Genomic DNA, 12,746 nt, shown 5'->3' with positions numbered 1-12,746 from the left:
ACCATAGCTTGTAATTAGTCCTGGGAAGGAAATAATATTTTTTCATTTGGAGATCAGAGGTCTGTGCTAACACAGATTTTCCTAGCAGAACAACTCAGGGTAAGATTTGGATTTGGGGGGAACCAGCAGTTAGCGTAATGGCTATGTCGCTGGACTCCCACGTAGTCGACCGCGGTTCGTGTCCCGGACCCGGTGGCTTAAAACTCACGCCGGGCGCGTGTGCGTGCGTGTCCAAGATCCCGAGAGGAGAATGGAGGAGAAGGGATTGCGGCGTGACCATCCCCCCTGGGGGGTGATTTCTCGCTTTCTGTCTCTATGTCTCTCTCTGTCTGTCTGGCGAGCGCACGCGCCCTACAGTGAAAATCTCTCAAAAAAAAAAAAAAAAAGATTTGGATTTGGGGTACCTAGTGCCAAGTGCCCTCTAACACACTATAAAGAAGGCAACACCTTCCTTGTCTCATTGCTACAGCTCAGAGATATATGGAGTAGGCAAGTTAACTCTCAGTGTTCTTCCTTCATCATTTGCTAAAGAAAGAAAAATTTTTTCTTGAAGCTTTTCTCAATAATTGTTTTAAATGGCCCAGGGGTAAAGTTCCTGACAAAATTCTTATTTCAGCCATAACTGTACCCAACTGTCACCTTAACAACTTTATGTACTGCAAAGTTTAATGGAAAATGTGCTACTTTGATGAAACCAAAGAAACCTGAAAATGGGATATAGAAAATTACACTGTTACTATGGTAATGGCATCTCATTGGCAGTTGAGGAAAATCATTAAATAACGTTATAAAACCCTAGTAAATATTGGACAGCTTTATGGAACTGTAATAAACCCAAGTCATATATCAAAAAGCACTAAAACACATTTTGCATTTATGGCACAGAGCAAAATTATAATGCAGATGAGGTCTAAATAACCTATAAATGTTAAACACATATTTAAGCATGGACTACATCAGCCAGTCTTTGTGGCTGAGTCTTTCCATGCAGTATTTTCATGTTAGATGTTAATGTGTAGAGAAGCATCTGTCTTTTTCTTTCTTTCTTTTTTTTTTCTTTCTTTAAGAGAGATTTTTCTTATAGGGCACGTGCACTCACCAGAGAGACAGAGAGAGACAGAGAGACAGAAAGTGAGAAATCACCTCCCAGGGGGGATGGCCATGCTGCAGTCCCTTGTTCTCCATTCTCCTTTTAGGATTTTGGGCACAGGGCCAGGCATGAATTTAAGCCACCGGGTCTGGGACTCAAGCTGTGATTGACTACGTGGAAGCCAGCAGCATAACCATTATGCTATCTGCTGGTCCCATACTTGTCTTTTTCTAAGCCTCTATATTTTGGCCTCTTTCTAGGCCAGAAAGACAGAAAAAAGACTATATCCATTTGCTTGCAAATAATCAGGTAAGAATACATGGAAAATGAGCAGGCCTTTGTCCTTAGATATGAATTTAACAAGGTAAATGCTGATAACCCCGTTAGGCTAGTACTGTTATGGCTCAGTCTGATCCAAAATGTGGCTATATTTTGTGTTGCATTCCCTGTACTCTGTGAGGAAACCATTGATTTTATACTCACAAGACATAGCTATTATTAGTATTTTTCCAGACACCACTGTAAGAGGCAGAGCTTAAACGTATTTCGAATAATAGGTCTTGGGATATAAAAGTTTTGCAGTTTGTAGGAAGCATTTTATCCTTCAAAGAAACAGATTTATCCCCAGTAGATGATCCAGATTTTCTGCAGAAGAAAACTTGAAGGGTCTTTTTAGGTACAAAGAGGAGGCATTCCCCCTAAGAAATTGAAGGTGAATGTACTTACTTTTTACCATGTAATTCAGGCAACTGCTTTGCCATAATGGGGGGTGGGGGGTACACTGCTTATTCTATAACCTGGCCAAACATGCAAGTGCATCAGTCGCTCAATTATCATGTTATCAAAAGGCAAAACAACTAAATTGACTAATGGTTTTCATTGAGTGGCCAAGAGCTAAAGCAAAGCCATCAATCAAATCCAAAAACTCCTTATAGTCAAACTTTAGGCACTCTATTTCTTTTAGTGATTCACCTTCCTAGGTTTGGTGTAAATATCTCACAAGTGCCTTTGAAGGTTTCCATGCTTGAGGCGTTCTCAATTACTCTGCTTCTAATTTCTCAATCTGGCTCTCACCCGCAGTCTTTTAGCACTGGTTCTCCCTCTTTCTAGCTTTCCAGGGACATCATCAGTGCATATTCCTAACCTCTGCATCCTTTACTTGCTTAAAGGGATCTATCACATGGAGAATTGAGCACAGAATTTCTTTTAATTTTTTTAATTTTTTTTTTTTTTTTGAGAGAGATTTTTGCTATAGGGCGTGTGTGCTTGCCAGAAAGACAGGGAGACAGAAAACAAGAAATAATCCATCCCCCAGAGGTGATGACCACACCACACACCATAGTCCCTTCTCTTCCATTCTCCTCTTGGGATTTTGGGCATGCATGCACATGTACTTAGCGTGAGTATTAAACTGCTGGGTCTGGGACTTGAACCGCCATTGACTAGATGAGAGTTCAGTAACGTAATCATTATGCTGTCTGCTGGTCCCACAGAGCAGAATTTCTTCCTTCCTTCCTTCCTTCCTTCCTTCCTTCCGCTCTCTCTCCCTCCCTCCTTCCCTCCTTCCCTCCCTCCCTCCCTCCCTTCCTTTCTTCCTTTCTTTTGTAGAGAGAGATTTTTGTTATAGGGTGCTTGAACTTGCTGTAGAGACAGAGAGACAAAAAATGAGAAATCACCCCCTAGGGAGGATGACCATGCCACAATTTCTTCTCCTCAATTCTCCTCTTGGGATTTTGGGCACGCACACACATGCACCTGGCATGAGTTTTAAGCCACTGGGTCTGGGGTTTGAACCACTGTTGACTAGATGGGAGTCCACCAAAGTAACCATTATGCCATGTTCTGGTCACAAGAACAGAATTTCTTAATGAGCATTCTTAGGCAAAGTTATTGGTCTGGCGGGGTATGAATAAAGACAAAGAACTATAACAAAACTAACTAAAATAATTGGGTTAAGTGTTATACCTTCTATTAGAGTAAAAAGTAGGGATGAGAGGGACCAGCAGTTAGCGTAATGGCTGTATCGTTGGACTCCCACATAGTCGACCACAGTTTGTGTCCTGGACCCGGTGGCTTAAAACTCATGCCGGGCATGTGTGCGTGCGTGCCCAAGATCCCGAGAGGAAAATGGAGGAGAAGGGATTGTGGTGTGGCCATCCCCCCTGGGGGGTGATTTCTCGCTTTCTATCTCTCTGTCTCTCTCTGTCTGTCTGGCGAGCGCATGCACCCTATAGCAAAAACCTCTAAAAAAAAAAATCCTATGAAAAAAGTAAGGATGAGAAGTGATTCAAGATAAACAGGTAGATAATAATGGGATCGCTGATGGAGCACTTATACATGCTTCACAAAGATTTAATCTTTACAAGCTTTAAGGTAACTATGATTATTATTCATACTGTTTAGAAGAAGAACAAGATAAAAAGAATAAGTAACTCTCTTAAGGTCATGTGACAACCAACTGGTAGTACCAGGACTCAAACTCATGTTTATTTGAATTTTAAAGTCCAGGCTTTAAACTACTACACTCTATTAAAATGAATCTGGCTGGGATGCAGCTTTATATAGCAATTCCTTTAATGGAAACAAAGGGCATTAAAATTAGAAGCTGTCACAGAATCAAAAGTTAGAATATCTTGGCACTCCTAGTCCCAGGAAGGCCATGCAGCACAGGGCTCTCTGTCCTTGGGCTCACTTTAGGAGAGCTAAAGCAGGGACATAAGTGAAATGTCAGAAAATGCCAACTCGGCTTGGCTCGGCTCGGCTCGGCTCGGCTCGGCTCGGCTCGCGCGGCTCGGCTCGGCTCGGCTCGGCTCCAGGGCCAGGTTGGGCTCTGCGGAAGCCTTTTTTGGCTCGGCTCTGCTCTGCTCTGCTCAGCTCTGCTCTGCTCTGCTCTGCTCTGCTCAGCTCAGCTCAGCTCAGCTCTGCTCTGCTCTGCTCAGCTCAGCTCAGCTCAGCTCAGCAGTAGGTTAGGAAAGTGAGAGTGGGCAGGGAGTTGGAGAAAAATAAAGAACACAGAACAGAACTGTGGATTAGAGGCTGGAAAGGTTAATATGAAAACCAGGTTACTATGCAGGAAAAAGGGTTGATTCAGACTGATACTGAAAAATTAGAATTCTGGCTTACTTATATTGGTCCCTTACAGAATCATAGAATTCTGACAAAAAGAAACAAAAGAAAGGAGGTTACATATGGTGTTTTCTCATTATAAAAAGTTTAGAATATTCAGAAAAGTTAAAAAAATAAAAAAAAATATTTACCATAGGTTCGCCTTCTAAAGAATATCACAGTTAACACGTTGGTGTATTTTATTTTAGACTTTTTATCTGCTAAGTGAAAGATTTTCCACCCGAGAAATCTGAGTTCAGTTCCTGGCCCATTCTAAAAACCAGCCATGGGGGCCCGTGCCCATAGTCCCAGCAAATGGAGATGGGTAGAATCATCACAATATAGTGAGACTCTTAAAACAAAACCAAAAAATAAAAATTTTCTGATGACTATTGTTTTTCTTTTCCAATATTGGACTATTTCCTCATAAATACCCCAAGATGGAATTTGTGGGTTAAAAGTTAAAGCTATTCTTGACCTTTGACACATATTGCCACCATCGATTTTACTCCCTCCAGCAGCAGCTAAGGGTACCATTTTCACCATATTATCGTTGGCATTAAGTACTTTCATAAAAATAAAAGACAATACAAATTAGGCAGAAAATGATATACTATTGTTTGAAAAATTGCATATCTCTGATTCCTACTAAGCTGGATATTTTCCCAAAAGATGGTTAGTTATTTGCATTTTTTCTTTTTCTGGGTTGTCTCTGCACATCTCTTGTTCATTTATCTTTTGAGTTCTTTTTCCCTTATGAAGAGTTATTGTACATACAGAAGAGCATATAACACACACATATATAAGTGGGTCTTCAAAACGCTCATGAAAAAAGCGTATTCTGAAAAAACTATTCATGGATTTTAACTTTTTTTTTTGTACCAAAGTGAACTTGTACTTTAATTGTATTTTTCCGCAAACTTCTCAAGACTTTTCTTATAGTTTAAAGAATAATTATAGAGTGTACTTCTGTGTAACCATGGCTCAAGTTAAGAAACAGCTTGTAAAACATTGTCTCCTTTCCCCACCTGCTTTCAGCTACCTGGCCCAAGGCCCAGGTGCCTCTTCATGATCACCAACTTCTTCACGGTTTCCTCCTCCCGCCTCCTACTCCAGTAAACGTGATAGTGACTTTTGAGAATCATTCCCTTGCTTTTCTTAATAATGACTTATGTAGACATTAAGATACAATTTAGATGTACTTATTTTTAAACTTTATAAAAGTGGAATCATATTCCACACTCTTATGACTGTCGGGTTTTGCTCGGTATTTTGTTTGTAGGATTTGTTCATATTGATCTGCAGCACAGTACTAAATCACAGGCTTATTATATCCATTTATTTCAGCAGTTTTAAATATAATAGAAAGCATTTTTCTATCGTATTTGAGGTAAGTGTATTTTCCCAATTTTAAAAACATTTCTTGTAATTTTGGTTATATTTTAACATAGAGTCACTTTAAACAAGTTTAGATAGTAAAATCCATTGATCTTTTTCTTTATAACTTCTTTCATTCCTTTGAAACTTAGAAGGTCCTTCCCCTCCAGGGTATTGATAAATATTTACTCTTATTTTAGTTCTTTCATTTCTTTTTGGGGGGAAAAAAAAAGCTGTAGTGTTTCAATCCACCTGTATTTATTTTGGTTTATGGTCTGATTTGACGTCTAGATTGATTTTTCCTCCAAGTAAGTAACTACTTATTGAGCAATACTTTTCCACACTGATTGTGCTGTTTTCTTTGTATGGCAAGGGTGAGATGGAGCTCAACCCCTATTTGCTGAGTAAATGAATGATCAGAAACTTGAAATGTCATATCTTCAGGAATATGGAAGTCGTTTGGTATTGTTAATGTGAACAGTGCGTGAGGAAGTTAGTGAAGTGGGGGCCAAATCATATTGAAAGGGCCTGGAACACCATTCCAGGGAGCTCACTCTTTAACCTGCAAGTGAAAGGCGGACACTAGACGGTTTTGAGCAGAAGAGTGATGGAGGCATAATCAAGAGAAAGCAATTAAGTTAGAGTCTTAAGGACTGATTGGAATTTTCCAAATCCCTAGACATGCATCCTCTGACTTCTCCAACACACAGGGCAGAGGAGATTTTAATTTTATCTTTCCTTAAGAATATTCAAAGATGGAGATATTGTGTCCCTAAATAAACTAATAATTCACCCTTAATAGACTTTTTAAAGGTCTTATGTAAGATCTTTATTCCTAAGGCAAACCCTCCATATGGGTTTCTGGGGCAAAGCTGACTACCTCCTAATATTTCTTTTCTCCTCTTTTTTTAGTAATAGAACCTAGTTTTTAGCTGGGCATTTGGCTCTCTAGAATTAGGATTACACTCCTCACCTTTTTGTTGGGGTTGGGGGGGGTGGGGGGAATGAGACAGCTGTGACTATGTGATGGGCCAATAGAATATTAGAAATATAATCATTCTCCAAGATCTGTTCTTAAAGGAAAAGCACATACCTTCCTCTGCTCTGTCCTTTTTGCCTGCTGTGTAGAGTACAGTATGATTACTGGAGCTTAAGCCACCATTTTGGACAATGGGAAGCCACGTATTGTGGATGGTAAAGTTGTTAGTAGCCATGGCTTATCTTCCCCCAGACGCTATTTATGTGAAAAAATGCTCCTCTATTACTGTTATTTTGTCATTTCTGTCACTAGAAGCTGAACCTAATTTTAGCAAATTCTGATTCACACCTATTTGTTCTTTGTTATTAGAAAAGAGAAGCAGTATTCCTCTGTGTGTGTGTGTTTGTGTGTGTGTGTGTGTGCACGCGTGCGCGCACGTTTCCTCTCAAATAATAGACAAGAATTATTTAATTTTCCTTCACCTTCAGTGCTAACCTCCACAAAACTTTAGACTTTAGACTCTTTAGACTTTTTAGCCAGATCACTTTCCTCTGATTTGCTATGTTTTCTTTTGGCTTCTTAAATTGTTTCAATGTTCCTCTCCTTAGGCATTTGCCAAGATGGGATTAATTCTCTGCATAATAGAAGATTGCTTGGTATTTTCCTAAATGAAGATTGATTTTATTTCTTAATTCCAGAATGGTGTTATTGTCAGTTGTTTATTTCTTTAATGAGCATTATAGTTGTTAAGAAAATAAGATTTTATTTTCTCATAAGTTACTTGTTCATTTCTTACATGTGTACATTCAAAGTCAATAAATTATAGTCTAGTTGGAGAATCACCCAACACTTATTGGCTTGTACTCACAAGAGCTAGAGCCTAATTTTAGCAAATTCTGATTCACACCTATTTGTTCTTTGTTATTAGAAAAGAGAAGCAGTATTCCTCTGTGTGTGTGTGTTTGTGTGTGTGTGTGTGTGTGCACGCGTGCGCGCACGTTTCCTCTCAAATAATAGACAAGAATTATTTAATTTTCCTTCACCTTCAGTGCTAACCTCCACAAAACTTTAGACTTTAGACTCTTTAGACTTTTTAGCCAGATCACTTTCCTCTGATTTGCTATGTTTTCTTTTGGCTTCTTAAATTGTTTCAATGTTCCTCTCCTTAGGCATTTGCCAAGATGGGATTAATTCTCTGCATAATAGAAGATTGCTTGGTATTTTCCTAAATGAAGATTGATTTTATTTCTTAATTCCAGAATGGTGTTATTGTCAGTTGTTTATTTCTTTAATGAGCATTATAGTTGTTAAGAAAATAAGATTTTATTTTCTCATAAGTTACTTGTTCATTTCTTACATGTGTACATTCAAAGTCAATAAATTATAGTCTAGTTGGAGAATCACCCAACACTTATTGGCTTGTACTCACAAGAGCTAGAGCAAAATACTACTACTGGGGGAGAGAAAGGCCAGAGAGAAGGCTGTGAAAACTAGATCAGAAATAGTGGATAGCTCTGCTTATTAGATCTGATTATCTAACTCAAATACATCATTTTTTCTTCTTTTTTTGGAGAAGTTTTTAGCTATAGGGCGTGTGTGCTCACCAGAAAGACAGAGAGAGACAGAGAGACAGAAAGCAAGAAATCACTCCTCAGGGAGGATGGCCACGCCACAATCCCTTCTCCTCCATTATCCTCTCGGGATCTTGGGCACGCACACACACGCGCCCGGCGTGAGTTTAAGACACTGGGTCCGGAACTCAAACCACAGTCCACTACATGGGAGTCCAGTGACATAGCCATTATACTAACTGCTGGTCCCAATGACATCATTTTTTAAAAAAATGTTGTAGTGGCCAGCAAGTGGCATGGTGGTTAAGGTGCTGGACTCTCACATGACACTGCAGTTCAAGTCCTGGACCTGGTTTGCTTTCTCACTTTCTCTCTCTCTCTGGTGAGCACACTGCCCTATAGCAAATTTTAAGATAATAATAAGTAAAGTTAAAGAATTATTTTTTTTTAAAAAAGAAGGTTGTTAATAAGTTCCTTATTGTTCTGATCAACAGATAATTTTATTTTCATTTTAGCAGGAATTACAATTCAGAAATGGGCTTGGTAATAAGTATTAAGTGGTGAATGAAAAGCACTCAGAGAGGTAATCATTCACCTCTTCATTGCTTCTCAGAGAGTATGAGATTAATCACAGGTTCTATCAAGATAGATTATTTAGTCGAATAATTATAAAATTTCTGCATCACTTGCCTATTTCCTACTCTTTTTTTTGGATGGAATTGTTCCCTGAACAGGATTTTTTAAAGCATCAAAATAGATATTGGTTTACATCAATAGATATGTAAAAAGATCCTGAAGAGTCGAAGTAGTGTAGTGATAGGAACACAGCTTCGAAATCAGAAACACCTGGTTCAAAGCCTGCTTCTGCCACTTGACCTTGGGAAATCTGTGTGATATCATTGAGTCATAATTTCTTTATCCATAAATATAAAAGGTGGTATCATTTCTCCAGTTTTGTTGTAATGATTTGTCTTTACTTTAGGGTTTCCAAGTTACTAGAATATGGGTAACCTACAAAACAACTGGCCATATAGTGCCCATTGTTCCTGGGGCATACTAAACACTCACCAATTATTTGCTGAATGAAGGAGAGGGAAATACATGCACACATCTCTAGTACACTTTTTGTTTACTTTCTCCTAGACTTCAGTTCCCACCAAAAAGATGCAGTGGGTTGCCACTGAGTGACCAGGTTGCTAAGGAAGGGGTGGGGGATTGGCAGAGGTATCAAATGGGGTCAGGAAGCTCTGTGTGCGGGGATGTGGGGGGTGGGGAGAATGTGCATGTGTGTGTGAGAATGGAAAAAAACCGAGCCCATCAGAGATTTCTGTTTGCTTTGGTATTTCACTCATATAAGGAAATGTAAACAGAGGGCTCTGTTTGGGTTATGACTTTTTTAAGCCATCAGCCTATTTCAGGTATCAGGTGGTTTATAGTTTTGACATTGACTCTCTCCCACTGAGGGATATAAACCCTCTCAGGTGCAGCATTACAGTATTTCAATATTTACTCATGCTTCTGAGCCAGGGTAACAAACTGGAGGGATAAAATGAAGCTGAGGGATTGCGTGTATTAGAAATAAAAGGCAGGGAGTTCCCCTTCTCAACAATCAATGGGTTGCTGTTCCCCCCACATTCACCCTCACAAGAGAATTTAAGTGAATTGTTTCAGGAGGCTACTTTACATAAACCTTGTATAAAAGTAATTTCCTTGATCACACATCTGCTAAATTCACCATCTGCAAACCACAAGGTAGTCGCAGTGTTTAAAGCATACCAATTTCATTTAGATATAAACTGATTGGAATTCTTAGCATTACCCTAGCCTCATCTCAACCAATTTTTTTTGTTTGTTTTAAAAGCCTTTGTTCATTTTTTATCAGAGAAAAGGACAATTTCAATGTCAACTTGTCACCTAATCATAAATTTGAACTTAACAGGATTTACTCCCCTAGACACCGTACCTACTGACTTCACAAAATAAAATATCTCCCTTCCCTTCTCCAAGCTTTGCATATTGGAAGAATAAACAATCCCTTGCAATAGCCAACACTGGTACTTGGCCCAGGTATATAGCACATAGCAAAGTTCTTGGTCTAGTGGTTAGGATTAGTTGCTCTCACCAACCAATTTTTATTAGCATGCTTCAATTATATGGTTAACCTTTTTTCTGTCCTCTGTCTACCATCTTGTGCTCTCCTTAGCTAGATGGAATGAGGTAATGTATAAAAAAGGAAATTTTATTTGAAAGTAAAATGCTATGTACACATCAGAATAATGATTTATTGATTTATTTAGCTTTCTAAATTAACCTGCAACTTGGCTCCAAAAGCAAAAGGCATTTGGCAAGAGGTTTTTAGAATTAAACTCTTTTTTTCCTCGCTATTTATCTTGACAAGCCCACAGAAAGCACACATTTCATCTTATTTGATACTTCATTTCTTTGTATTTTAATTGCCCCAAATTGTACTATTTAACCATTGATTTTGTGTGTGTGTGTGTGTGGGGGTGTTTTTGCTATATGGCTCATACACTCACCAGAAAGACAGAGACAGAGAGACAGAAAGCAAGAAGTCACCTCTTAGGGGGAATGGCCATGCCAAAATCCCTTCTTCTCCATTTTCTGCTCGGAATCTTGGGCATGCATGCACATGCACACCTGGTGTGAGTTTAAGCCACTGGGTCTAGGACTTGAACCACTGTCAACTACTTGGGACTCTAGTGACATAACCATTACGCCAACTGCTGGTTCGTTAACCATTGATTTTATAGACTTTCTATTTTTATTGCATTTATAGTTTAGCTTAGACTTCAGAGTTTTGAAGTGTGAGATTACTGTTCTATCTGAGCTGTGTATGGCATCTCATGACTTTCCTCAAATCATCTAATCATAATTCATTTGTCTTTTTATTCACTGAAAAGAAATGTAATAAATTTAAATGTTTTGTTGTGGGCTGTCATGACTAAAGAAAAATTTACTTAATTTTAGTTGTTTCTCAGATTTTCTTTCTTTCTTTCTTTCTTTCTTTCTTTCTTTCTTTCTTTCTCTTTCTTTCTTTCTTTTTTTGAAAGAGTTTTGCTATAGAGTGTGTGCACTCACCAGAAAGAAAAAAAGCGAGAAATTACCCCCTAAGGGAGGATGGCCATGGTGCAATCCCTTCTCCTCCATTCTCCTCCTGGAATCGTGAGCATGCATGCACATGTGCCTGGTGTAAGGTTTACACTGGGTCCAGGACTCAAACCACAGTCTACTACGTAGGAGTCAAGTGACATAATCTTTATACCATCTGCAGGTCTCTATTTCTCAGAATTATACTTTTAAAACTGGTCAGAGAGTGTTGCAACATTAATACAACTAGACCCCCATGGGAAGATCCTAGGTTTGCATCCTGGGGCCTCCCTGTTCATGCCAGGTGCTCATGGGCTGAGGTTGGGCATGAATAATGGCATGAAGACTCTTTGAAGTGTAACTGTCTCTCTCTGTCTCTTTTTCTCTGATGGGAATAATAAATAAAGCCAAAGCAATAGTACAATTTGAAAATGTTCAAGATGAAGCAAATGAAAAGGTGAACTTTTAATGAATCTCATGGAACTGAGAGTCTAGATTATGTTATGATTCAAACATTGATTGACATTTTTGAATTATGATTTAGTATGAACAGATGATATTCACTCAGTCATTGAAATGATTGAATTATGTTGAAAATGTGTCTTGTAGTCAGAACCCACTAGACATGGCTCCAGATTGAGAATTCTCAGAATGTAAATCTATGCTCAGAATTTGTGAATCATTTCTTATTTGACATAAGTATGGTTCCCACATAGAGGCTGTTATATAAGCTAAATAAATAATTTTCTGAACATATTGGGTCATAGGAGGTCCTAGTTTGTAGATCTAATAGAAGTATTTCCTCGCACATCTGGAGACCACAATTGTGGCACCTTAGGGTTTCAGGGTGCTAGTTGTAGTGATAGCAGATGACCATAGGGCTTACAGAGAAGCAGCTACACCCAGTGGAGAGGAGAAGTTCTGGACCATCTCTTTTAATGGGGAGCTGAGGTGAGAACAGAGAGACTTGTTCATGTCAGGGTGTTGACAAGAACCAGGAAAGGTAATGTCTTTATCATTATGGAACTCAAGACTGATGGCATTCAGAAAAATTTAGGTTATATAGGACACTAGGTAATAAAAGAAGATGGAAAGGAAAAATTAAATGCTAGAAGGATAAACAATAGAACTATCTTCTGTCCAAATCTTTCTTTTTGGCCCCAATGAAATATTTTCAACTGCCCATGATACATAGCCATGTGGATATTTTGTAGACGCTTTAAATTTACCATGTCACAAACAGAAATCGTCATTTCTCCTCTTTTCCCCAGACATCATTAAGTTGTTTTTTTTCTATGAATGACATTTTTTTTGGAGAGATATTTTTACCTACCATAGGGCACATGCACTCACCAGAGAGAGAGAAAGTGAGAAATCACCCTCTGGGTGTGTGTGTGGGGGATAGCCACTCTGTAATCCTTTCTCCTCCCTTTTCTTCCTGGGATCTGAGGCATGCATACATATGTGCCTGACATGAGTTTCAAGCCACTGGGTCCAGGACTCAAACCGCAGTCGG

The sequence above is a fragment of the Tupaia chinensis genome, unplaced genomic scaffold (assembly GCF_000334495.1).
Source record: "Tupaia chinensis unplaced genomic scaffold, TupChi_1.0 Scaffold000085_1, whole genome shotgun sequence".
In the NCBI taxonomy this organism is placed as follows: Eukaryota; Metazoa; Chordata; class Mammalia; order Scandentia; family Tupaiidae; genus Tupaia; species Tupaia belangeri.
This window is presented reverse-complemented; position numbering follows the sequence as displayed.